Below are 23,837 nucleotides of genomic sequence, written 5' to 3'. Positions count from 1 at the left end.
CTGAAATTACAATGAAATTATTAATAGGGTAGTAAATTCATGAATGACACTTTATTACTCCCACCCTACTTATAGAACACAGATATAGAGTTGGAACTTAGTCATCTAGTCCAACTTGGTCAGTATATCCAGAGAGAAACTGAGGCTCAGAGAGATTAAAGGAAAAGATCATATAGATGCTAAGTGGCAGAGCCAGGATTCAACTCATCTTCTATGACATTAAATTCAATATTCTTTTCCCTGAATCGCTATGTCCCAAAGTGACTCCTTTCACAGGTATCTCTTTAGTGAACCAACAGAATTCCACTATTGCTAATCCCAAGAGAGACTATTAGAAAAAAATGATCATATAACAGAAATGAGGTCCTTTATAGAAAAGAAAAGAAAAACTATGTAGGATACAATATGAATGATGATGTAGATCTTATCCTTTATCAATGAAGAATTGGCTCAAATCAAGAAGCAGGCCCTGAGGCAAGGAGCACAGCTTGTTGTAATCTCCTAGAAACCATTATATTTATCGAATATAATTACTCCTATGGTCTTTTTGCCTTACAAGGCACTCTTTAAATCATGGCTAGAATATACCATGGTGATGTCAAAGAGTAGTAGGTAGCCCACACAGAAAAATGTAAGAAATTTCTAGATGTCTCAGAGATAATTCAAATTGAACACAACTAAGAACTCATTATCTTTCCTCTCATCCCATCCTTCCACTGATCTTTCCTAGTTTTGTCTGGGGCATCCCTATTCATCTAACAACTTTGATGTTATCCTTGATTCTTTCCTCTCTTTCCAGTCAGTTGCCAAATCTTTCCATTTCTGCTTGGAATACATTTCTTGCATTTAACCCTTTCTCTCTACTAACACAATTACTACTTACTTCAATCTTTCATTAACCTTTGATTACAATAGTCTCCTAATTGGCTTTCTTGTTGCAAGTCTGTCCCTGCTCTAATTTATTCTCCACATAACTGCAAAGGTGTTTTTCTTAAGTGCAAATCTGACAATACTACTCCCTTGCTCAGTATAGTCAGTATACTATGCCTCTAGGATTCTGGCTTTCAAAGTCTTTGCAAAAAGGCTGATTGGTTATGCAATAGATAAAGCATTTAACTTGGATTTAAAAGAATTTTAGGGATTCCCATCTTGAATTTTTTTCCTGTATATTATTGGAATTGTTTTCTAGCTGATCAAGAGTTTGATTTCAATCTGATTTCTCAGGGTTTCATGTTGATCTCTATATCTGCTTGTTTCACCTTGATTTGCTAAGGAGTTCAGTTTAATATGCTTCCAAAAATATGATTTTTTTTCTTAATCTTCTTTTCCTTCTCCTCTTCCTTCATTTCCCTATCCCCAGGACTATCTATTTTCCTTAGGTCCCAGAATGATGAAAGACATCCACTACATGCTCAGTTAAAGCTTGTGGAATGAAAGAATGAACGAATATATTCTGTTGAGAAAGAAAAAAAAAGAATCAAGAAACAATCAAAATATGAAACCTGGAAAAGAATAGTTGGTTTAAAGTAAAACCATGAATGGAAGATAGAAACTAGGCACTCGATTAATGCTTTTCCAATGGTAGAATGAAAGAACACATGATCAAAAGGTGAGAAAAAATATTAAAAACTTTGAACCAAAGTAATTTATCTTGGAAAGGAAAAGTTGATATAATGTAAAACAAGGACTTTAGCTTCAATTCAGAGCGAGGGCTGGAGCTAACATAAGTCTATTCTCAGAAAAACCTGTGGAGTACTTGTCCTTCCAAATTTCCTGAGCCTACTTACTAAATTAAAGGCAGGATATCTGGTTTCTGTTGATATTATTTATTTTGCATAGATCACAGTGAGGGAAAAACAAAGTTATTCAGTTTAATAGAACCATGCCTTTATAGTATGGCAGAATATGACTGAAAAAATATTAATATTTGATTTATCGCTCTTTACTCCAGAAAGTTTGGGTATTTGAAAAATCTTCAACTGGACAGCCACAGCATCCAAATAAAGCATCAGTTGTTCTCGCTATAAAAGACCAATATCTATGTCTATTACTACCCACATATGACAATCATGGTTACCTGGACAATTGATTAAGAATATCTTTACTAATGGTAGCTGATGAACATTCAACTCACAGTTCTGGAGCAAAGTGTCAATACTCAATCAGACGAATTGTTTTTTAAAATTTTAATAGCTTTTTATTTACAAGTTATTTGCATGGGTAATTTTACAGCATTGACAATAGCCAAACCTTTCATTCCAATTTTTCCCTTCCTTTCCCCACCCCCTCCCCTAGATGGCAGGATGACCAATACATGTTAAATATGTTAAAGTATAAATTAAATACAAAATAAGTATACATGTCCAAATAATTATTTTGCTGTACAAAAAAAATCAGACTCTGAAATATTGTTCAATTAGCCTGTGAAGGAAATAAAAAATGCAGGTGGGCAAAAATATAGGGATTGGGAATTCTATGTAATGGTTCTTAGTCATCTTCCAGAGTTCTTTTGCTGGGTGTAGATGGTTCAGTTCATTACTGCTCCATTGGAACTGATTTGGTTCATCTCACTGCTGAAGATGGCCATGTCCATCAGAATTGGTCATCATATAGTATTGTTGTTGAAGTATATAATGATCTCCTGGTCCTGCTCATTTCACTCAGCATCAGTTCATGTAAGTCTCTCCAGGCCTTTCTGAAATCATCCTGTTGGTCATTTCTTACTGAACAATAATATTCCATAATATTCATATACCACAATTTATTCAGCTATTCTCCAATTGATGGCATCTACTCAGTTTCCAGTTTCTGGCCACTACAAAGAGGGCTGCCACAAACATTCTTGCACATACAGGTCCCTTTCCCTTCTTTAAGATCTCTTTGGGATATAAGCCCAGTAGTAACACTGCTGGATCAAAGTGTATGCACAGTTTGATACCTTTTTGAGCATAATTCCAAATTTCTCTCCAGAATGGTTGGATGTTTTCACAATTCCACCAACAATGTATTAGTGTCCCTGTTTTCCCACATCCCCTCCAACATTCTGCATTATCTTTCCCTGTCATTCTAGCCAGTATGACAGATGTATGGTGGTATCTCAGAGTTGTCTTAATTTGCATTTCTCTGATTAATAATGACTTGGAGCATCTTTTCATATGGCTAGAAATAGTTTCAATTTCTTTGTTAGATGGATTTTTTAGTTTGGATAGCTCTTTGGGTATGATTCCAAATTACTCTTCAGAATGATGGGATCATTTTACAATTTCACCAACAATGCAATAATGCCTCAGTTTTCCCACATTCCCTCCAATATTTATCATTAACTTTTCCTGTCATCTTAGCCAATCTGAAAGGTGGTACCTCAGAGCTTCCTTAATTTGCATTTCTCTAATCAATAGTTAATTAGAGCATTTTTTATGTAATTAGAAATTGTTTTAATTTCTTTATCTGAAAATTGTCTATGTATATTCTTTGATCATTTGTCAATTAGAAAATGGTGGCAAAGGTAGGTGGCACAGTGAATAGAACACTAGCCCTGAAGTCAGGAGGACCCGAGTTCAAATCTGGTCTCAGATACTTAACACTTCCTAACTGTGTGATCCTGGGCAAGTCACTTAACTCCAATTGCCACAGCAAAAAAAAAAAAAAAAAAAAAAAAAAAGGCTTAAGATACTTAATTTCTTAATTTGGTTATGATAGTGTTCAGATGGAAGTCTTGATGAATAATCTATTGCTAGCTTCATTTTGGAAATTCTTCTAAAGTGGTAGGAGCTCACAAAACATGCTCTTGGCATGAATTTTGAGGAACCTAGTTTACATTTATACCATGATGAGGCATTAGAGTAAAACTTTAGTGCAGTTCATTGATTCTTAAGATAAAAAATAAAAACATTGATTATTTCTAATAGCAAAGAATGATAATTTGGTTTCTTCATTACCTACTCTAATTCCTTTAATCTCTTTCTCAACTCTTATTGCCAAAACTAGCATTTCTAATACAATATTGAATAGTAATGATGACAATGGGCAACCTTGTTTTCCTCCTGATCTTATTGGGAATGATTCCAGTTTATCCCCATTATATATGATCCTTACTGATGGTTTTAAATAGAAGCTACTGATTATTTTAAGGAAAAGTCCATTTATTCCTATACTCTCAAGTGTTTTTAATAGGAATGTTGGATTTTATCAAATGCTTTTTCTGCATCTATTGAGATGATCATATGGTTTTTGTTAATTTGGTTATTGATATGGTCAATTATACTAATAGTAAAAACATTGATTATTAAGATCAATATTGACAACTTCTTAAATTACATGTCATTCTCAACTCATCATTGGCCCTTACTGTAGAGGGCTGAAACTCTGAAAAGATGCACTTGAATCAGACAGCAGAACACTTAAGGCTAATTACCTATTCCATGTGAGATAATGGTTCTATATACATATATTTAAATGAGATGGTGATGTGATGTCTCTCCTCACCATTGGTATTTGCTAAATGTGTGCTGGTGAGGTAATTGTAGGCAGGGATTGGAGGGTTGGGGGAGAGAGTCAGAGTTGCTTTGCCACAGGACGAAAAGGAGAGAGATTTCAGGTTCCAGCCTCCAGTCCAGGATTCATTTTTGGCAAAGCACGTGGCAGCTTGCCTGCCTCCTTCACTTCTTCCCCTAAAGACCAAGGACTTTGATTGATATTGACTCTAAATGATCCTGAGGCCCTCCAGAGAGTTAGCCTGGACATTAAAGAGTTAGTTTGGACATTATACCTTACTTTATATTTTCAATCAATTCTAGGCTTTGCTAATTTTACCTCTACAGTATTTGTCATATTTATCCCCTTCTCTCATCTTTTGATTTAATTTAGCCCCTCATTGCTTTTGCTTAGGTTATTCCTGTAGCCTCTTAGTGGGTTTCTTTAGATATAGTTCCTGCTTTCTTTAATCTGTCCTCTCCATAGCTGCCATATTTATACTCATAAATCATAAGTTTCACCCTACCATTCCCTACTCAAGAATCTACTATTGTTTTGTCTACATATCTTAAACATTTTGTATATTCTAATTTTAATTTGTATTCCATTTATTTGTGCACATTTATGTCTTTACTATTGTAGGCTCCTGAAAAGTCGTATTCCTTTTGAAATTTTTTTTTATCATCTGTGTCTATGGGAACTCTTTCATATATATATATATATATATGTATATATATATATATACATATATATATATATATATGTATATATATACATACACATACACACATACATACATGCAATGAGTACTTTATAAATGATTTGTAGGGTCAGGAATTTTGAGCTAGGAATAGACAGAGGTTATGTTCTAGATCAAATCATTTAATTCTTGACTATGACTCTAATTCTATTATTGTTGTTGCTGTTTTCTCCAGAAGACTCAAGCTCAAATCGCACCTCTGAAATTTATTATATACAGGACCTCAAGCAATTATCTTTAGTTCTCTAGGTCACAATTTCTTCTTCTACACAAATTCTGTAAAATGAGGAGTCTGGACAATATGGCTTCTAAAAATCCTTCCTGCTTTAATTTTGAGAATGTATAGTAACTATACTGAATTTTATTAAGAAATAGAAACAACGAAAGCTTTAGAAATGATTGCCCATAGATTGGATCATACAAAAGGAGTAGTTAGATCTGGTTATGATTCCAAATAAAAATTCCCCTCCCATCAAATAATCTAATCCTGACTACTATGACTACAAAAACATATTCCAACAAGTTAAATTTGACCAGTCTTATTAAGCACCTACAATATGTATGGCACTATGTCAGGTCCTGGATATATAAAGATGATAAACTACAGAGTCTCTTCCCTTAAAAGACAATATAAAAGGAAAGATAAATATATATACATAATCAGATATAATATGAAAAGTTCACAAGAAAGGAGCACGAATGCTCTAATTTAAGATATATTTTGACATCTATTTTAAAACCATAAATTTAGAGGTAGAAAGAAAAATAAGATCATAGATATGATAATAATTAATGATAATAAGCATTTATTAGAATTTTAAGAATTTCAAAATTCCTTGCAAGTGTTATCTCATTTGGTTCTTATAAAAACTCTGTGAAGTAAGTGTTCTGAGGCAGAGAATGATTAAGTACCTCACCCTGTGTCATATATTGTGTCATAGTCAGGATTTGAATTTAAGTCTTCCTGACTCCAAGAGATCAGGACTCTGTCCATAATGTTAAGTCATTTACTCCAAATCCTTCCTTTTGCAGAAGATAAAACTGAGACCCAAAGAGGTTAATGAGCAGAGCACACCTGAATGAAAGTTCCATATTCCCAAGCACAGTTTCAAATAATATCAAGTAATATTTTTGGTCATCTTAGGATATATAACTATAGTATAATGGTCAGAGGACTGGTTGTATATTCAGAAAAACCACTATAGAATCACAGATTCTGGAAGGAGCCTTGGAAGTCACCCAAACAAGCAATTTCATTTGAAAGATAAGGAATCTGAGGCTCAAATTGATTAAAGTTTAGTTCCTTGTCTAGGATCACATACGCTCTGACATTTATTTGTTTTCTCTCTAATATACCAACCAATTCTAGTTCTAGGTCTTCCACTGTCCATGTGAACATTTTTTCCTTTCTCTAACTCTTTCTATAAAATAAGGCATTTGTACTTCAGGGTTCAGCCAACTTCAACTTGAGGACCAAATCTAGTTACTACCTGTTTTTGTACACCCTTGCAATAAATGGTTCTTACATTTTAAAATAGAATGAATCAATTTTAAAATTTGATTTAAAAAATAACCCAAACCCAACCTTTGTAGCTCTGTTTAAAGTCTCATAAATGATTTCTAAGATGCTTTCCAGAACATAATTCTATCCTAGGTTTTCTGTACCCAAATTCAGTCCTCCACCCATTAAAATACACACACACACACACACACACACACACACACACACATACACACACACACACATACACTACACATATATATTTGTGTATATATATATGTATATGTATATATATATATATATATATATATATATATAGTCGAAGGTAGCTACAAAAATGTTCAATATTATTCAGAAATGTGCTTTGGTATAAGGTACTGTCAAGTGCCCTTTCCTTGTATGGATTATACAGAAATAGGCACAACACTGGATTTGGCCATTGGCCAAAGTTTATTTGATCACTGGATAGATAGATGAACACTAAGGGTACCTTCAACTCCAACATCTTATGAACACCATACCACTCTTTCTGTGTTAGATTTTCTAGTGGTATGAATATGAACTCTGATTCAGACACTTACTATCTTGAGCCTTGAACATCTCACTTAAATTCCCTGGGCTTCAGTTTCCTCATAAGTAACATAAGGGGATAAAGTTAGATGGCTTTCCAACTCTAAATCTATAAAGCTATGCATGAATATAATTATGTGCCAAATAATCACTTGATTGTTAGAAATAATTCATATTTCTTTTTTTTTCCTCTTTGAGCCAATCCCTGGGAAAGATAAAAGTAATCTCATGACATTTTCATTCACAGAAAATGAAAAGAGAAAAGGGAGCAAGGCCTGGAGTCTGGCTGCACTTGCACTACATAAACACATCTCCCTTTAAATTTTAAATTCAGTCCTTCAGTAAGATGCCAGCATGGTGTTCTTGGAACCAGAAGACAAAAATTGACCAGAATTTGTGAAGAGGTAATCAACTCTTTCTCGCCTACTGAAACTAGTGAATGTGTGGAAGCGTGGCTCAGAGAACCTGTTCTTTTTGTTGGGGAACAGATGTCTGGGAGCTTTTTGGCAGGCCCCACTCTGTCAAACAGTCCAGTTTTGACAGTTAGTTGCTTGAGGGACGGATGAAATGCAAAGTATTTCTGATCAGAATATCATATTCATCTGGATGTTAATTACTGTGTCTGCCTTGGTATAAATAATTAATTATGCAAAACCCACACAGCTGCGGACAGAGTTAAGTGACTGGCTGTCAATGTCTCACAGTTCTAGAAAGGATAAAGAGATTTGGAGAATAAGCTCTTTAACTGGTGGCTCTTGCTTGTCCTGATCAGCTGAGATACCACTGAAATTGAGAAAACGCTCTCTCTCTCTCTCTCTCTCTCTCTCTCTCTTTCTTTCTCTCTCTCTCTCTCTCTCTCTCTCTCTCTCTGTCTCTGTCTGTCTCTCTGTGTCTCTGTCTCTCTCTCTCTGTCTCTGTCTCTGTCTCTCTCTGTGTGTCTCTATTTCTCTCGTACATACAGGCATATTCCTAATTTCGATCATTGAAGCTTAATAATATTAATTTTTTTAAATATGTATTCTGGCAGGCAAGCTTCATGTATCTCAGGAAGGTAAAACATGAGTCACATGAAATTCTACTGTCCTTATTTTTTTTTTAAACTAAGGGAGGTAAGTAGATTCCAGGTTTTAGTTTGAAGACTGGTGACTATGTACTTAAGATAGTTAATCATGGACTCTGCTAATGCTTTCAAGTCAATTGCATTTCAGAATGTAAGCTGCTTCTGCTCCTTAGTGTCTATGTGATTTTGGAAAAATCATTTAACACTCCTTCACCTCATAGTCATCATTTGTAAGAGGAGGAGATTGGACCAGGTCATTCCAAAAAGTCTCTTCCAATTCAAAATCCTATAAAATATACCTCTATGTCCATCTTCACATTTATATTCACTGACCTAACTGTGGCACATAAGTAGGGGCATTTATGATGCTGTACAAATGTGTTTTCTGTCCATATTTCACTCAATGGTGAAAGTGATTTTTCTTATGTAAAGGTCTGACTATATCACTTGTTTATTCAATCAACTCGTGTGACTATTGTCTCTAAAATAAAATATAATATTTTTATTTGGTTTTAAAACTCTTCATAATCTGATCACAACCAGTTTTTCTACCTTTACTCTATACTACTTTATTTCCTGAATTCTATAGTCCAGCCAAACTGACCTCCTTTCTCTTCTGCAGAAATTACATTCCCTCTCCCACATTTATCCATTTTCTCTGTCTAGCCTGCCACCTCTAATTATTCCTTGTTTCCTTTAAGACTCATATTGAACAACACTTTCCACATATTTCCTGATTTTCTCCAACTATTGATACCTCCTTACCCAAAATTTCCTTGTATTTATTTTTTATACTTTATCTGTATACTTACATATGTTCATATAGTCTACTCTGATCTAATGAAACTTCCCTAAAGGTAAGGACTGTTTTATACTTATCTTTGTATCTTTATGCCTGTAGCTTCATAGTGCTAAACAAATGGTTGTTTATTGATTGATTGATTTGAACAAATATTATATTTATCATCAGAGGACCAAGTTTCAAATAAATTCTACCTCTGACATTTACTATCTATGGGATCTTGTATAGGCCATTTTCTAGTCTAAGTCCCATTCTATCTCTAAAGTCTTTCAATACTCTAAATTTTCTAATATTATCTAGAAATACAAACAAATAGCATGACTTAGACGTAATCAACGGGGTAGTAGGCAAATTAGTTCCTTACTCTGTTTCTCATGATCTATGAGGTCCTTTCCATCTACAAATCCCATTATTCTAAATATTTTTCCCAATTAATCAAATTTGTCAAAACACTGTTGTTTACAGCAGCAAGCCTAACTTTAAACAAAGTCATTAGAAATATTTTCACTAACTTATATTTGTACAAATATTGATATTACTGTCAGACTCCATGACAAAAAAAAAAATGAATGTTGCTAGAGCCACAGGATTTCATTTGATGAAATAAGACTAGAAATATGGTAGATCTTTCATGACCATGAAATAATTGTGGAGTTGTAGGGAATAATTTTCCCCACTCCTGTACAGTGAGAAGTGGAACAAAAAGGGCAGGTCCAAACTCTATCCCTATTGAAGTTAAAAAGGATTAAAAATAAGACCCTATGAAGATTGCCAGTGGTTGTTCTATTATTTGATGATGGTAATTATAGTAGTGAGGAGGAAGCTCCCCTCCTTCCCAGTGCTAGTTGGCACACTCTAGCATAAAGTGTTTATACTTTTAATTAAGTTATTTGGAGAAAGAAAAAATGGGGACTAGGGAGAATTTAAGCTTTAGGTAGTATTTGTTGAATCGAGATTTATTACATATGCTTTGGGTGTCTAATAATGTGTGAAGTTCTCAGTAAATCAATAAGGATTTATTAAATATTTATCTTAGGCCAGATACTATGCTGAATGTTGGAGATTCAAAGAAATGCAAAACAAACAACTTCCCCCTTCCCCCCCCCCCCCCCCCCCCCAAAACACAACCTAGTCCTTTCCCTCAGAGAGATCACATTCTAATGAGGGATATAAAATTCAAGATATGTAAAGAGTTCATGGAAGGTAATTTCAAAAGATTGGCATTCACAATGGCGGTGGGAAATGAGAAAAGGAGAATGGGAGAAATCTGCAGACAAGATTTGAGCTGTTTTGAAGGAATCGAAGGAAGAGCCATAGACAGGGATAAGGGTATAGAGCATTTCAGACACAGGATACAGCCATTGAAAAAGTAGAGTTTGAGAAGAGTATCCTATACTAGGAACAGCAAAAACATGAAGTGTTACTAGACTATAAAGTGCTAAGAGAGAAGTAAATCATGAGAAGACTGGAAATTCAGAAAAGTACAAAGTTCTGAAGAGCTTTAAATTTAAAAAGAAGATTTTATATTTGATGTCAGGAGGTTATAGGGGGCCACTGAAGTTTGATAAATGAGAAAGTGACATAATCAAATCTGAGTTTTGGAAAGATCAGCTTGCAAAGCAAGCAAAAGATGAATTGGAGTAGGACTGGGAGTATGTGAGTGGTAGAATAAGAGGGAAAGACTTGAAGCAAAACCCCCAACCATTAGGCTATTTCAATAATCCAAGTATGAGGTATTGGTGGTACAACAACTGGCTGTGTGAGTGGAGGGAAGGAGATATATGGGACAAAGAAGTTGTGAAAATAGAAATGAAAAGATTAATAATACATTGGATATGGGGAGTGAGTAAGAGAAATAAGGGATGATAGCTAAATCTTGAGCCTAGATGATTGCTAGAATGTTGTTGCCCTCATTAGAAATATGAAACTTTTAAAGAATGGAGAAGGGTGGTGGTGCTAGAGTGATTTTTTGAATATTTTGAGTTTCAAATGTCTAAGATATGAAGTTGATGAAAAAATAGTTGGTGATATGATCCCAAGGCCTTTAAGGAGAGAGTTTAGGACTGGATTGATGGATCTGGAAATGACCTGAAAATTATCATTGAAAACAAGAAAACTATGAGATCATTAAATGAGATAGTGTAGAGGAAAAAGAGAAAAGGTTCCAGGATATCTCCAGAGTGGACATTTATACATTGGATAAAGAACCAAAAAAAGGGATCGAGAAGGAATGTTAGAATGGGAAAGAGGAGAAGCAGAAGAAAGTTAAGTCAAAAAACTTAGGAGATAGCATCTAGGAGAAGGTGATTAGCAATGCCAAAGGTTGGGAAAAGATTAAAAAGAGAAAAAAAAGTTATTTGATTTGGCACTTAAGTTATGGAATCAAATGTTATAAAAATCTGAACGAATGAAAAATCTCACTTTGGAAAACTTAAAATTGACTGGGAAGCAAAAGATAAGTAAGTGAAGCAACTAGAGAAAAAATTAAAAATCAATAAATGATTAAAGATTAGATGGTAAGGATACAAATACTAGGGGTCATGAATCTTTGATTTATGCTTGCAGCCCTCCAAAACATCACCATCATCATCACATTCTTAATAATGACACATGATATTAAAATTAATGAACAAAAATGTATTATTACAAGTTTACTAAATGCTTACTGTCAGATAACAGGAGATACATGTAGCCATTTAGAATACTTCATTGTTTTCTTAGAATACATAACAAATGTTCTATTTAATTCCTTTATCTAATAGGATCTGAAATATTTAACCTTTTGGTTAGTCCTTGTGTGAACAATTATATTTAAACCACTTAAGCTATTTCTTACAACGTTCCTACTGAGAAAGAAAACATGTCAGTGATACATATCTGTTTCTAAGTAACTGAAAGCTATCATATAGCAATTCATTATGGCATGAGGATAATACTAAGTTCTCCTCCTCCTTTTCCTGTCTCTCCTCCTTCTTCTTCTTTAGCAATCAATGACTTGCCTCTAGTCACACAAATAGTAAGTGTCTGAAACCAGTTTTGAACTCCGGTCCTCCTTACTCCAGAATTAATGGTGCTCTATCTATTGAACCACCTTGATGCCCAATAATGCTGAGTTCTTCACCATTATTCTAGTAGCCTGTTAGTTCTAGCAGATTTTATCATTCTCAAAAGACTTCAGTATAATCTTGGCAAAAGGCTGTGTCAATTTGTGAAGCTTGTCTTAAATAAATATTGAGAACTACAAAGAGGTAACTAGTAGATGTTGAACTCCATGGTTATAGAAATCCATGGAATAAAGAATAGTATAAAAAACCCTCAGTGCCATAATGGCTTCCTTTCCTTCTGCAACAACAGTGGCTCAGTGGTAGAAAAGGGAGTAGATATTGAAAAGAATGATTTTTTTAGTCACCTGCAATCATTAGCTTATCTTTTGAGAATCTAAATAGGAAACTCATGATTAAGGAGAATAAAGTATGAGAATTTGGAAAAGTAGGCTACATCCAAGTTAAGGAAGGCTTTAAAAGCCAGAGGATTTTATATTTGATCCTAGAAACAAATGGGAGACAATGGAGTTGAATGAGTAGGGTAGTGACATAGTCAGACTTGGGCTTTAGGAAGATCAATTCAACAGCTCAGTGGAGGATATGAAATGGAGGGAGGGAGAACAACTTTTGGCAATAATCCAGGTGTGAGGTGATAAGTAAGGTGATTAGTAAGACACAGAGATGTGTCTTAAAGATATCACAAAAGTAAAAACAATAAAGCTTTGCAGTTGATTAGCTATGGAGAGAAGAGTAATTGAGGATGATATCTATTATTTGTTATTAGATATCAAAGGCAACAAGAAACCTCATTTTATAAGATATTTTGGGACTTCATGCTGTAATATTTAATATAATTTGCAAAAAATGCCATCGTGATGATAATTAAAGCTTATATGATAGCATTTGTTGAAGAGGATAAATAGGTTAAAATTTTATTAAAAAGTTATGAAGACTTCTACAATAAATCAACACATACATTGATATTGTTGACTCTAGTACCAAGGTGGGTATAGATAAAGACAATGAAAAAATGTGCTAGGAAATATGACTCAAGAATAAGAAAAAACATCATTGAGGTTGTTGCACCATTGTCAAAGCTGGCTCATTGTTTGGGAGACTCAGAAGTATTAGGCTGCCCACCAAATTGAAGGTCTACAGAGCTGTTGTTCTGACCTCATTGTTATATACCCGTGAAGCTGGTGCATCATACCAGTGAGATTTCAGGAAACTGAATGACTTCCATCTGAATTATCTTTAGAAGGTTTGAAAGTGCACCTGGCAAATCAAAATACCAGACATGAATTTCTTTCTCAAGCTAAATTGCTAAGCATTCAGACTCCACTGAAAAGAGAGCAACTCTGATGGGCTGTTCCCATTGTTCAAATGCCAAACATTCATATGCCTAAAAGACCATTTTATGGAGAACTCATATTAAGGCAAGTGTTCACAGAGAGGTCAGTTTGTACCAAATGTAGCAATTGAGGCAGTTGCCCATAGTATGGGCAAAAGGATGAATGGCCTGATTATTGTACTACACCATGTAGTGAATGTCACCCTCCATGGCTAAATCGTCTTGGATGGCATGCCCTCAGTGGGCACAGTGCTACACCAACTGCTGGCTAGGTGCCAACTATGATGATACAAAAAATATATTTTGAGATACAAATAAGCTCTTTACTATACATTTATTTATATATGTGAATGCTTTCATACGTGTAGGATTCCCTTCAAAGGCAAAAGTATTTAAGTACCAGATGTTCTTTAAGGGGGGTATCACCATCCAATAAAAGCACATTTTTTTCTTCTAGGTAATGAAGTGATAAATCACAGAACATTAAAGGCATATCTTTGGTTTTTCAGTTCTTTGCAGGTGTTAACCTTGTTGCTTGATGTTCTAAAATCTTGTCTTCACAGATGGAAAAGTTTTCTTCTCTCTTTTTACTTCTAGATTTAAACTTAGGCATGTGTGGTGCTAGAAGATTGGTTTATGGATACCCTGGATTATAATAATAATAATAATAGTTAGGTTTTATGTAATATTTTAAGGTGGGAGTATTGGAGAAGAGTGAAAACTCTCCTGAAAGTATAGTTTCAGATCAAGACGACATGAGAGACTCCAAAGACTTGTTTCCTAGATAAAATGAAATTATCTTCAGTATACTGCATTTTGACAGTCACACAGCTACCTAAGAGATGGAAAAAATATAAGATCTCCCCTTATATTTTTCTATATAAACTGTACACAATAAATGGTAATTTTTCAATTCAAATCTTTTCTCACTGTTCCCTTTGGGGAGGTTTTTCTATTTTTCCATACTTTTCCCACTCCCAGATGTACCTTGGTCTACTGCTCACTCATTAAAGCATACCTCAAATATCCTTTCCTCCTAGATGTCTTCCTTGACCTCTCAAATTCATGATGACTCTTTCTCCACCGGACTTCACATAGCATTTTCTTTACTTATTGTCTCATATATATGTCATAAGTGTTGTAATTTTTCTTAATTTCTTAGACCATTTTATTTAGGTCCTTTCCATTTTATATTCAGCTGTATCCCATATTTATTTATGGACATATAACCATATCATAGTATCATATGTTCATAGATTGAAAATAGGAAGGGAGCTTAGAGGTAATATATTACACCCTTTTCATTTTGCAGAAGAGGAAACTAAGCAAAGGTTAAATGAGCTGCCTAAGATCATACAGATTACAGTAAGCAGAAATAAGATCATTTTATGACATTGTAAATGTCTTGAAAACAAGAAATATCTCATTGTTTTCTCTACCTTTGAATCCTAAGTGCCAAACAGTGCAATAAAAAATATTTTTGGGTTTGCTATTGAATTGTGTCAAATCACTAACTAGGCTATAAAGTGCATGGGAGCAAAGACCATATCTTATCTAATTTTGATATCCTTTTAACATGAATCACAGTAGATTCTTAATAAATGTTTATCAAGACATGTTTGGTGACTTGAATTGATTTCATCATGTTTACTGACTTTTTTCAAAAGCATATGACTTAGAGAACAATGTTATGTTTTGAAGATACATCTAAAACAAAATATCTTCCAAGAACACAGTAAAAAATTACTAATTTCTCAATGGATTATAGATTTAAACTTTAAAGGGACTTTAGAAATTACATAAACTACCATCTGCATCCAGAGAGAAATCTATGGAGACTGAATGTGGATCAATGCATACCATTTTCACCTTTCCCCTCCCTTTCTCATGATTTTTTCCCTTTTATTCTGATTTTTCTCTCCCTGTCTGACTCAGAAATATGTAAAAAACAAATGTACATATATAACTTAAAATAAAATTTTAAAAATATTACATAGGCTGATACCATATTTTACAAATGATAAAGCCATGTTCTGAAGTTCATTGCCAAAGGTCAGGGAGACTATGAGGAATAGAACCAGAGGGAATCCAGTTATCTTGCCTCTAAATCTACTACCATTTCCAAGATCAGATAGCAGATGGAACTAAAGATGAAGCTTTGTCCTATACCCAACTTAGAGATATATCAAATGAACTAAAAAATGGGGTCATTGTTTGCCACTATGATGGAAATTCTGCTAGGCACATTTTAACAACAAAGGCTTACTGACTGTGAAATTTGTCAATGCCCATCTTTATATATATCGCGTGCCTGAAACTAGCCCTATAGAGATCTTGGATGAAGAAACTCCAACTACCAAAAGAGACTGGCCCTTTCTCTGCAATTAATCATCTTAGAAAGTAGTCTAGAGTACTGAATGTTAAGTGACTTTCCTGTCCTTATTTAGCCAGTGTATGTCAGAGGCAGGACTTAAACCTAGCCCTTCTTGGCCCCAAGGGTAACCTTCTGTCCAGATTATATGTGGCCTCCTTAGTCATATATTTTGTATGTGACTTTTCCTATTATAGTCTATTACTCTTCCTATTACTTGCCTCCTCCCAATAATGATATATGGATGGCTATGATTCATGGAATGCCATGTTCTTGTGAGAAGTAAAATTATAAGGAATCCAAAGAGCAATGGAAATCAACACCTTCGTAGGCACAATTAGGAGATAGCATGTTGCCAATTTTCCAATAAGAAATTGCATATACATAATGAAACACTGATAAGTGGATAGATCGCTAAGAAAGAGATATAGATAGATATTCATATATGTAAAGCTATACATGTATATATATATATATCTTTCTATTTGTCTGTAACTATAAAAGATCCTATAGCTTATGTAAGCTAAATTTCTCATTTTATAAATGAGGAAACTTAACTTCTGAAAGATGAGATGATCTTTTCAAGATTAAGAGAAATAGTGACAAGAACTATAATTTCATTAGTATAGAAAATTCTCAGACAAGGAAATCCTATCTATAGATAAAGCACGTTCTCTGCATCTTATAATCTTGATTGTTCCAAACACTAAAATATCAAGTAACCAGCCTTGGATCATACCAATATTATATTTCAGAGGCAGGACTTGCACACAGATCTCTTTAAATACAGAGCTTTCTGTATAATTCACTGCACCCTGCTTTCTCTCTGATACTCCCTGCCTGACCCATGTCAAGTCACTTAATTTCTCTTGGCCTCAGTTTCCTTCTCTAAAATGAAGGCATTGAAATAGCTGGCCTATAAAGCTACTTCCAGCTATAGAACTATGAAGCCCTGATAATTTTCAAGGCTAAATTATTCAAATGCAAATGTGATCAAATGGATCTCATCCACTTGGAACTTTTCTTAAAAGATGCATTTCACCACCTGCTCAACTTGTGTAACTCATGCCTCTTTTCTCCCATAAATTCACTATAAGGAACTCATGTAAAATATTGGAAGCCTTAACTATTTTCTTCTGACATTGTGAAAGTATCAATAGAGCAGTCTGGCTATTCACCAGTCATCTCTCATCCATGCCAGGATACTAGTACATATTTAACATTTAGCCTGTTTTCCTTCAAAATTCCTCATTGATTATATATTGCAGACTTCTCAGACCTATCATGTGACTTTCAATTATCCTCATTACAAATGCAATTTTCAATTCTTTGTGGACTATTGTATTTCATATCTCATAGATTTACAATCCTGTCAAGTAGTAGGTGTAGAAGAGGAAATCAGGTCTAGCATATTCCAGGATTTCCATTGGACTGACCATGCCTTAGATTACCCAGTATTTCAGATGAATAATGGAAGAATGTCCAGTGCGTTGGACACATCCTCTTGAAAAGATTTACAAAAAAGACCAGAATTGTAAAGGATGAAAAAGTGTAGGATTGGTTGAAATGTGCAATAAAGTATCAAGCATTATGTGTTCTATACAGTTCTGCATGCTGAATGGAGGAATAAATACATATATTGCCTTCAAGATGACTTCCTAGTTTAGGGAGATAACATTAGAACATATTCAATGTAAAGGAAACATAAATCTTCAGTATTTTATGAAGTTAGCTGTATATCATTCTGAACTTAGGATCCCATGTATTCAAAGTAAATTATATTAAATTCGAATGAGCTCTTATATTTATATAACACTTTGCTTTTAACAAGTTCCACATACATAATTTCACTTGAACCTCTTAGAGATACCACAAGGAAGAAATGCCCTCACTTTACAGAAGAGAAAACTGAATTTCCAGGAAGAAAAATGCTTATTCAAAGATACATAACTGATAAATAATGGGATTTGGACAGAAACCTGTTTTCTTTAGCCCCAAGTCTAGTAGTTTTTCCACTGATGTGTCTCAATTCAATTTAACAAAGATTTAATAAATACCTACTACACAAAAGGCAGTATGTCAGGGGCTTGGGGATATGATAAAATAAAAACTAGTAAACCTCATGAAGCTTTTATTCTACACATGTGTAAGTAAATACAAGGTCAACTGAGTCAGTCAGCATTTATTAAGAACCAATAATCCCTGACCTCAAGAAATTCACATTCCAGTGGGGTGACCACAAGCAAAAGTGATATGCAAGATAAATAGGAAGAAAATAAGAGGGAAAGCACTAAAATTAAAAGGATTTGTATAAAGGATCCTATAGAAGGTTAGATTTTAGTTGGAACTCAAAGCCAGGGAAGTTAATATGTAGAAATGAGGAGGGAGAATATTCATTCCAAGCATGGAGAAGAAGCAGTGAAAATTCTTGAAGCAAGGAGATGGAACTTCTTTTTTCATGAGGCAGCTTCATCAAAAAGGACATAGTCAGGAGGAGTAAAGTGTAAGAAGAATAAAAAGGTAAGATGGGTCTAGTTTATGAATAAACACCAAAGAGAAAATTTTGTATTTGATCCTAGAGCGAGGCAATAGGGAGCCATTGATGTTTACTGAGAAAGAGAGTACCATATCACCTAATCTGATCTATGGCAATGTAAGTGAACAGAAGGGGGATGATTTGAGAGGTATTGCAGAGATGAAATCAACCAGCCTTGGAAACAGATTAGAAATGGGGAGAATTGGGAATTAATGAGGAGTTGAGGATGACAGTTGTCAGCCTAAAGGGCTGTGAAGTTGTTGTTGCCCTCTACAACAATAGGGAAGGTAGGTAGTTGATAGGTTTTAGACAGAAGAATAATGGATTTGGTTTTGGACATGTTATGTTTTAGATGTCTACTGGACATCCAGTATGTGTGAAAGGCAATTAGAGGTAAGAGACTGGAGGTTAGCAGAAAGATTAGGACAGGATAGATAGCTTTAAGAATCATCAGCATAGAGATGGTAATTACATCCAAGGAGCTGATGAGAGGAAGAAAAGAAGACCCAGGAGAGAACCCTGTGGGATCTCTACAATTTGAGGGAGACATCTGGATAAAGATACAACAAAGGAGACTGAGGAGTGGTCAACTGAAGAGGGAGAAAAACCCTTCAATGTAGAGAAATCAGTCAAGGCTTCTTAGAGAACATGTCCTGTATTATCCATGGTGTGTTTCTAAAACATTTTTTAAAGCCTCTTAAGACCTGCAAAAAATGAATTACTATTATCTGGTGATTCATGTTGGCACAGATGATACTATGAGAACAAGTCCAAAAAGTCATGCCTATAAAATCCTGAGCAAGAAGCTAAATCACTGGCTAAGATGACAAGAAAAAATAATGATGATTGTTGGAGGGGATGCGGGAAAACTGGGACATTGATGCATTGTTGGTGGAGTTGTGAACGAATCCAACCATTTTGGAGAGTAGTTTGGAACTATGCTCAAAAAGTTATCAAACTGTGCATACCCTTTGATCCAGCAGTGTTACTACTGGGATTATATCCCAAAGAGATTATAAAGAAGGGAAAGGGACCTGTATGTGTATGAATGTTTGTGGCAGCCCTTTTTGTAGTGGCTAAAAACTGGAAACTGAATGGATGTCCATCAGTTGGAGAATGGCTAAATAAATTGTGGTATATGAATATTATGGAATATTACTGTTCTGTAAGAAATGACCAACAGGATGATTTCAGAAAGGCCTGGAGAGACTTACATGAACTGATGCTGAGTGAAATGAGCAGGACCAGGAGATCATTATATACTTCAACAACAATACTATATGATGACCAGTTCTGATGGACCTGGCCATCCTCAGCAACGAGATCAACCAAATCATTTCTAATGGAGCAGTAATGAACTGAACTAGCTATGCCCAGAAAAAGAACTCTGGGAGATGACTAAAAACCATTACATTGAATTCCCAATCCCTATATTTATGCACACCTGCATTTTTGATTTCCTTCACAAGCTAATTGTACAATATTTCAGAGTCTGATTCTTTTTGTACAGCAAAATAACGTTTTGGTCATGTATACTTATTGTGTATCTAATTTATATTTTAATATATTTAACATCTACTGGTCATCCTGCCATCTAGGGGAGGGGGTGGGGGGGTAAGAGGTGAAAAATTGGAACAAGAAGTTTGGCAATTGTTAATGCTGTAAAGTTACCCATGCATATATCCTGTAAATAAAAGGCTATTAAATAAAAAAAATAAAAAAATAAAATAAAATAAAATTTGAATTCACATCAGTCAAAAAAAGAAGCTAAATCACAGTGCACATGCTGGGTTTTCTCTCCACTGAATGGATGGAAGTAATATATAAGATGAAAATGATTTATGAAGTGCCTACCTGGCTAAAAAGATGCTCTGTGGGGGTAGTTAGGTGGTGCAGTGAATGGAGCAACAGCCCTGAAGTCAGGAAGACCTGAGTTCAAATTTGGCCTCAGACACTCAACACTTCCTGGCTGTGTTTCCCTGCACAAGTCATTAAACCCTAATTGCCTCAGGAAAAAAAAAAAAGATGCTCTGTGGGAATAGAGCATCTCAGGATCATAACTTTAAATTCAATTATGACAGACTACTGGGTGGGATGGAGTCTACCTAATATGACAGAAAGACAGATGGACAGACGGATGAATGGATGCATGGATAGAGAGAGACAGAGACAGAGACAGAGAAAGAGAGAGATAAAGGGACAGAGAGAAAATCAATAGAACACTTGTTAATAACTTAGCATGTGTCAGTTTTCGTGCTAAGCCCTGAAGAAAAAATGCACACCAACAGGAAATTCCCTGCCATCAAGAAGTTTGTATTCTAATGAAGGAAGATAACACATAAGGGGAAGCTGAAAGAGAGAGAGATACATGTGGAATGGCAAGGCATAGAAATGGTTCTGCATAATATAAACTGAAGACCTACCTATCAGAGGTCAGGGTACCAGTCCAAAATTCCAGTGGGGGTGATGATGAAAAATTAAAACAATGTTTGGATGAGTAAATGAAAAAAATTATTAAGCATTTACTATGTGAAAAGCACTATGCTAAATTCTGAGGAAACATATAAGAAAGTAAGGTAGTTCCTGATGTCAAGAAGCTCGTATCTTAATGGGGGAGACAACATAAAAATGTTACAAGTCAAAAAGAAATGTTTCATTATAGTACAATAACAAATCATGGCAATATCTCTTCTTTAATGCCATTGCCATTGATAAAATCACATCAGTTTCTGATACTAAACCATTTGATTGTACCAAAGACTTGATAAAGAACTTTCTTTTCTGAGTCTTCAGTAACTACAGCTCTAGCACCCACAGGAGGAATAGATAGGGTATATATCTGCATGGTTTGATTATTGGGATGATAAATGTAGGCATTAGACTGGAAGCACAAGTTGGAGTTGGAAGAAAGGGTTTTGCCACTCCTATAACTCTTCGGTTTACTGGACAAGTCAGTGATTCCTGCTCAGCATAATAAATAAAAGCAGTATGATATGAATACATTTGAGAAGTATAAGGGATTTTGTATAGTATCTAGCAAATATAATCAAAAGAGTTTTTAAGTAAAAATAGAGGAAGGAGATGGCAACCTAAGAATATTCACAATCTTACAAATCATAGAGATTTGATACCATAAAGGAAGAAGACTAACATTTGAAATACTAAAAGTTGCTAATGACAAAACTCAAGTAAGATGCCAAAGCTGCAGCCTAAAATAATGTATCTTGTAAATCCAGATGTAGTCATTAGGAAGAAAAAATATTGATTTTCAACAAAGAAGAGACATTCCCCTAAAAAATTAGATTATTCAATTTACAAACACTCCCCAAAACAGAAACAAGAAGAGTTGAGTATAATTATCAAAAAAAGACTAATTAAAATTTATGTTTATAATTTATTACAGAGTAAGAAAGACACACAGATGCACACATCATTAGGAGCTAACCTAGAATTCACAGAAACCTAAGTTTAAAGTTTAAAGCCTGCCTTTTTTTTTTTTTTTTTTTTTTTTTTGGCTGAGACAATTGGAGTTAAGAAACTTGCCCAGGGTCACAGAGCTACGAAGTGTCAAGTGTCAGAGACTTGATTTGAACTCAGGTCCTCCTGATATCAGGACCGTGCTCTTATCCACTGTGCCACCTAGCTGCCCCTAAAGCCTGTCTTTTACAAAAATTGACCATCACCCATGGCAGTCATAATTAACTCTAAAACAGTAAAATGCAAAATAATGGTTGAAATATATTGGTAGGTGGGATTTCCTCATCTGAAGAACTCTACCATGATAAAATCAAATTAAAAAAACATGCATATATATATTTACATATATATATATATAGTGTGTGTGTGCTTTAATAGTGCATTATAGTAGATTTTTCTTGATCTTTTAGTCAGTAATAAGTGGTAGACAATAGTCATTGGAAAGGTTTGAACAGGGCAAGATTACTTTTTATAAGAAAGATTAATTTGGCAACAGAAAGAATAAGTTTAAAAGAGGAAGATTAGAGGCAAAATCCAGTTAGTACAGCTGTTTCAAAAGCAGAATAATTTGGAATTTATAATAAGGAAGGGATAGATGCCAGAGACTTTGCTTTTCTTTTACCCAACAAATTGTAAGGGCACACAATGCATAGGCTTAAGATGCCAAAGACCAACTTTGCTTACTTTATTATTTTGCCAACCCTGGTCATCAAGCAGTGTGGTCTTGGCATCCAATTATTCACAGCTTGTTTCCTGGAGTGGTTGCCCCCAGGAATATGCTGGGCTGTCCTGATACAATCACATTTTTACTCAGCACCCCCTTCACTAACAGCCTGCATGTCCAGATGGCTGGACAGGGTTTGAGGGTGTGAGGGTAGTCATAGAATTATAGGATCATAAGACTTAGAGCAAGAACAGAACTTAGAAATTATGGAGTCCAATTTTCTCATTTTAAATAGGAAAAAGCTGAGAATCAGGGAGGGAGAGTGACTTATAATATTACCCAGGGTTATTTCTTTTATGGATGATGTCAAACAGGTGACCCACTAGTTCAGAACACACTGGGAGGATTGAAATGTAATTGGAAAATATTTAGCAAAATAAAAAATAATCAAACAAATAATATTACATTTTAAAATTAAGTCAATGTGTGGCCAATAGGAATTTTGATGTATAGATTCCCCATTTCTTCATAGGCCCCATTCTTATTTGACTTTTCACCACTGGTTTACATAATACATCAAAATTTGTAAAGCATATTATATATAGTATTTTGATTGAGATGCATAATACTATGAGGGAAACTGTAAAGGTGATAGTCTCTTATTTTACAGATAAGGAAGTGGAGACTGTGAAGGATTATATTAATAACTTGTTCATCTTTATACATCTAGGGCAGCTAGTGACACAGTGGATAGAATGCCCGGCTTGGAATCAGAAAGACTTCTTTTTTTGAGTTCAAATCTGGCCTTAGGTACTTCTTAGCTGTGTGACCCTGAACAAGTTACTTATCCCCTTTTGTCTCAGTTTTCTCATCTGTAAAATAAGCTGATAAAGAAATGCTAAATCACTCAAGCATCTTAGCTAAGAAAACTCAAAATGGGGTCAGCTGCAACTGACTGCAACTGATTTCTGATTCTAAATCTTGTATTCTCTCCACTATTTAACAGTGTCTCTCAGTAGTAAGGAAAGATGCAGGGTGTCAAAGCAAATTCCCAGACTCCAAAGTCAGTGATGAATATATTAAGCTGTCTTGGTCAGTGGCTAGAGAATAGGATTTCTTGATATGCTTTCCTTAACCACAAAAAGTGGCTGGGTTCTTAATTGTATATCTTGATGTTATTGGATGAGCAAGACTTTATTACCTATGAGATTCTGGAGAAGGAAAATTC

Source organism: Sarcophilus harrisii, chromosome 2 (genome assembly GCF_902635505.1).
Source record: "Sarcophilus harrisii chromosome 2, mSarHar1.11, whole genome shotgun sequence".
Lineage (NCBI taxonomy): Eukaryota > Metazoa > Chordata > Mammalia > Dasyuromorphia > Dasyuridae > Sarcophilus > Sarcophilus harrisii.
Note: the sequence above shows the minus strand (reverse complement) of the source record.